This window comes from Fukomys damarensis, unplaced genomic scaffold (genome assembly GCF_012274545.1).
Source record: "Fukomys damarensis isolate Sample0158 unplaced genomic scaffold, DMR_v1.0_HiC HiC_scaffold_24, whole genome shotgun sequence".
Taxonomy (NCBI): domain Eukaryota; kingdom Metazoa; phylum Chordata; class Mammalia; order Rodentia; family Bathyergidae; genus Fukomys; species Fukomys damarensis.
Window position 1 is genome coordinate 67,389,056 of NW_022900936.1, and position 5,333 is coordinate 67,394,388.

Consider the following 5,333-nt stretch of genomic DNA (forward strand, 5'->3'; position numbering starts at 1 on the left):
TTTTTTTTTTGAGACAAATTCTCACTACATTGCCCAGACTGATCTAGGCTGGGCTCAAGGGGTCCTCCTTCCTCAGCTTCCTGAGTGTTGGGACTACAGATGCATACCACCAGGTCTGTCTCTCCACCCTCGAGTGTCTTCTCTTAGTTTCTGGGTCACTGCATCCCTCTCTTTCCTTCTTCCTCCTCTTGTGGACCCTAAGTGACTGGCGCACTTACTCCCAAGTCCTATGGCTTTCTATCCCAGCATCCAACCCCTGCCCCCCACTGACCTCCAGAACTTCAGCCCAGCTGCCTGCTGCACCTCTACCTGCTCATCTAACAAGACACAATAGGATCCTGTGTCTTTCCAGCCAAATGTGCCCTTCCCCATGGCATCTTCCTCCCAGGCAAAGGTGCACTCTTCCTTCCAAACGTCAGGCACAGGCCTCAGCCTCCTCCACTTCTCACTCCTCTTCTACCCAGCGGCAACTCTCCCCCTGCTTCTACCTTCAGTGTGACCACTCCTCACCTCCTCCTGCCACCAGCCACCCAGCCACCGGCACTATGCTTTCTGACCAGTCTTCTCTCCATCTCATCTCCAGGGGCCGGGGGTTGGATCATGACACTCCCCACTCTGCCCACCACATACAGAACAAAATCCAAATCCTTCCCGCTACCAGGCAGTAGATGCGGGCAACCCCTGGGCAGGAAGGAAGGCAAGCCCAATCAGAGAAGACACCAAAAAGGGTATGGGAACAGCTGGGAGGGACACAAAAGGCAGTAGACGGGCAACCCCTGGGTGGGAAGGAAGGCAAGCCCAATCAGAGAAGACACCAAAAAGGGTATGGGAACAGCTGGGAGGGACACAAGTTCCCAAGACAGGCTGAGTGGAACAGGGAAATGTCCCAAAGGTGACAAGAGGCTGCTTCTGCCACCCAACCCTGGTCTACTGCTCCAAACTCACTCCCTGTTAATCTCTGCCTCCCCCCTCCACTTGGGCTTGCTGGCCTCTTGCAATGTCTCCGGCCACACCAGGTTTGAGGCTTTTGCAACTGCCATTTCTCTGCCTCAAATAGAGATACCCCTCCCGATATGCCCAAGATCTACCCCTTCGCTTTACTCTGCATCCCACTCACAGCACCTCCACACAGTGGCTGCTCTGGACCCTCCTATGTAAAACCACCCCCCATGTAATCTCTCTCTCCCTGTTCTCTGTTATTCTTTACTGTACCTCAAACACTGCTGCAAGACATTACTGTCTTCCTTTTCCACTAGAGTGAAAAATCACACAAGAGCTTCTGGGAAAAGGGCAGAATTTCTAAGAGAAACGCTAGTATAAGAGATGATTACAATTTGATCAAGGTCCTAGCGCTTGTCTTTTAAAGAAATATGATCAACCTCTATACTTAGTTATAAGCATAAACATAGTTACAAGTACAAAACAACATAAAGCTTTATAACATAAAGTTATATAGGAAGACAACTGTAAAGCTTTCTAAAATACATGTGCTTTGGGGTGGGGGTATGGTTCTGTGGCAGAGCACTTGCCTGGCATGTGAGGCCTTGGATTCAATGCCTAGCGTCACGCACATACACACATTGAAATTGAAAAATTAAAAATTAAGATGGAGGGGATAGGAAAGAGAGGGGGAAAGGGATTAAAAATAATTACGACGTGTTATGTACATGGACCAACACCCAATGATGTTTGGTACGTACATGTTGGGTGAGTGCATGATGCAATCACTATGTACTTAAAGTGTGTACCAGTAAAAAATAAAAATAAAAAACTAGAGAATTAAATGCATGTGTTTTCATGACAAGAATAACAGGGAAGCATATATAAATGCAGTTTGATGTGACGTGATGCGGTGTCTGTCACAACTCACTGTTCAAAGTTATCAGCAAAAGCAGAATAAATCTCTTTAATAAGGTCACAAAATTTAGACAGAAGATTTTCAGAGACGTCTTTGAAGATGTGCATGCAGAAGAGTGAAGATAACCTGTTGCTTTGAGACATCAAGAAATGTCTTTGAATGTAACTGTACTGTATACCTAAAATGTACCAATAAACTCAATAAAAAAAAAAAGAAATGTCTGTGTCTTACTAAGGACCCTGCATCCCCAGAGACTGGAAAGGTCACCCAGGCAAGGGCTCGAGTTCCCCAATGTCTGCCTCTGCACTGCCTCATGGCTCCGGGCTTTGATCACATGGCCCCATTCTCTCTTCAGCACAGGGAAAGGGATGCTGGGGAACTACTGCAGCCACCTCGGCTGCTGGCTTTTCCAAAGGAAGTCTTACTCTGTTTGCATCTGTCTACTTCTTTTTCTCGCTGCAAATGTCCCTGTCACAAGTGAGCAAGCACACAGCTGGTAACTGCACCGAAAGGGCATTGCATAGCTCACGCGTGAGCACCAGAGGCGACACCTTCATCTCAACTTTAGTGGGCAAGGCTGGCTTCAAATAAAAGAGACTCTCGTTAATCCTCTCGTCCTGACCTACCTCTACTACTCCGGTCTCGCAAGCCTTAAGGTTTTCCCTTAAAGGGAAGCTTTGCACACAGACACATGGTTGGCTCCCCGTCAGCCTCCTCCACATCCCAACATGAAGCCCCACTTCAGCCCTGCCTGTGAGTTGCATTTTCTTCAGGGCACCAGCAGGATGCTGCTTTCCCCCTTTTTCAGTTACACTTCACAATGACTTTTTAAAATCTGTGAGTGTCATAGGAGTTATTTCCTTAATAAAGAGCAGGACCTGCATATATAGTTTTGTCTTTCAAAACAAACTAAGAAACTGCTCTCTGGGCTGAGGATTTAGCTCCATGGTTCTGCTGCCTGCCTTGCAAGTGCAAGGTCTCAGGTCTGATCCCTGGTACCAAAGAAAAAGAAAAAGAAAGAAAGAAACTGCTCTCTCACATCAATAATGGGTCCACCATTTGAAGCATGGGGGATTACTTTTTAATCACAGGCTATACATCATTTTATTAATTCCTGTCTCCCCTTTCCCTCCGTCCTTCCCACTTTCTTTGCTTCACTGGAATTGGCTCTGGTCCTGCCACCTGCTTTGCAGTGAGGGAGAACAGACTCCAGGCTGGCACAGGCCAAGGGCCCCTGCAGAGCTGTAACAGTGAGACCCTATGGAGAGGGGCAAGGGTGACAGAGGAACACTTTCCTCAGTAGCAAGGGCTCAGAGCAATGGAAACACTCCTCTTAAATATGCATATCAGCTGGGCAAGGTGATACACACCCGTAATCCCATTATTCAGAAGGCTGAGGCAGGAAGACTGCTGCAAGTTCAAGGTCAGCCTGGGCAACACAGGGAGTTGAAGGCCAGCCTGAACTACATAGTGAGACCCTGTCTCAAAAAACAAGTAAAAACCTTTAAAACAAAGACAAAAACAAATACGCATTTAAAGTTCAAAAAGATGACCCATATTCTTGAAATATTATTGAGATTATTTACCATTGTATAGCTGCCCGAAGGTGGCACAATCTTCCTTCAACAGGCTCGTTGTACGACTTTTATCACAGAGGATTTTCAAGGTCAAAGTGAAGGTGACTGTGTCTGAAAGTGCCCACAAAAGCTCTTGGCCAGGGCCTGAACAGCTGGGTTCCACAAAATCAGGCATGGTTATGGTGCCAAGTAACAGGGATGGACCTGTGCTCCAACCCCGAGGAGCCAGCCTGCTGAGGGACCACGGGGTCAGAGGAGTAGTCAAAAGCAGAGTTCATCAGGGCACCCAGCAAGCCCTTTATTGTTTTCCTGGCTGGTTCCAGTGTGGTTCCAACGTCACCACTACGCCTGCCCAGAGAAGCTGGCCAGGTGTCATCTCATCTGAGGATACTGTCCCTTCACAGTGTCCAGGAGATGCACAGTCCCCTTCCCTGCATCCTCCCTAGGATGCCTAAGAAACATTCAAGAGCAGAACTTAAAACTCTTCCCACTCACCAAGGTCTTGTCAGCCTTCCTGGAGGTCTGCTTCCTGTCCTGGAGGTCTGCCTCCCAGGGTCACAGGGAGTCCTGAGGGTGCTGTGAGCTTGGCAGGGGCAACTGGTTCAGGAATCACCTGGGTGGACAGAGGGCAGGAGGAAAGGAAAGCCAAATCAGAGACAGACGCACAAAGGGATATGGGAGTGGCAGGGGTGGGCTATCATACCAATGCTGGCCATGCAGAAACAGGGAACGGGCCCAATGGTGACAATGGGGTGGCCTTTATTACCACCTGGGGGTTACAGAGTGGTACTAAACCATAGTTATGTGGAGAACCAGAACGAGTGCTTTCTTCCTCCTTCAATGATAGACCACAGGGAGTGCTCAGGTAAGGTGGCAGGGTCTAGGGAGGAAGGGCCAGAAAGCTGCCTCTCTGTAGGCGAGAGGCAGGGCAGGTAGATGGCCAATGAGACCTCCTGGGCAATCAAGGTCTTCCCTTGGTGACATCGCCAGGGGAAGGATGCCCTAGGGCAGGAGAGACTCTCCCCAGAGATAAGTGACTCACCCCTCACTGTTACGGGGGCTGAGACCACTTCCTCGGCTCCCCAGAAGCCACAACCTGGTACCTGTACCTGACAGGGTCCACCCGCTTCACTCAGCTCAGGCTCTTGAAGTCCCCCTTCTCCTTCAGAAAGCTGCTCCCCTCTAGAGGCTGTCTCACTCCGTGATAAAGAGTAAACCTTTCTGCTCCTAAGTGCAGATGACTTCTTCTTAACTTCTATGGGCCACCCTTCAGAAGGGACAGCTTGTGAAGGCCAGTTTGCAAACCCAAAGGAATTCGGCCCTCACCATGGCATTTCAGCAGGGAGACATCTAGAATGAAAGGGCTCACAGGATACCCTAGTAAATCACACAGGTGACAGGAAGCCCTGGGTTCAGGTGGTGGTTTTTCCCACACTCCAAGCACACTGTGAAGAGGAAATGAGAATGACTAGACTCTCAGAGGAGGGGAGGATGGGATAGAGCTCCCTCTCTTTCAACCCACCTCTTTACGAGGTAGGAGGTAGAGCAAAGGCAAATAAACAGGAGGAAGTTATGAGGCAAGAATTGAGAAACCAGAACAAAGATGACAATCTTAAAATATCAGGAAATCAACAGATAAAGGTCACCCTGTCCACCCCAAAGACCCCCAGGCATGCAAAAACAAAAAAGTCCATGACCTCGGTCTGTGTCCAATCCTCACTTGCATTGTGGTTTTGACTCCTGTTGGGCTTCAGATACCACGATACTTCCTCTAAAATGGTCAAAATCGCCCCCTCCCAACTAATGGGGTGCTGGGTCAGGTGCCCTGTCAGGCCAGGACTCTTGTCAACCCACAGCTATAGATCTTCCCATAATCCTTGGACCTCAAGAGACCCCAC

The 5,333-nt window shown here is 48.9% G+C and overlaps 1 protein-coding gene across 1 annotated transcript in view; it reads right to left on the reverse strand.

The window, feature by feature from the left end:
- Mylk (myosin light chain kinase) overlaps positions 1-4,048 on the reverse strand; it is a 224,230-nt gene extending 220,182 nt beyond the window's left edge. Inside the window, exon 1 of the mRNA XM_010618082.3 lies at positions 3,931-4,048. The gene's annotated coding sequence lies outside the window, so the exon portion shown is untranslated. The remainder of the gene's footprint in view (positions 1-3,930) is intronic.
- Between the last annotated feature and the right edge of the window lie 1,285 nt (positions 4,049-5,333).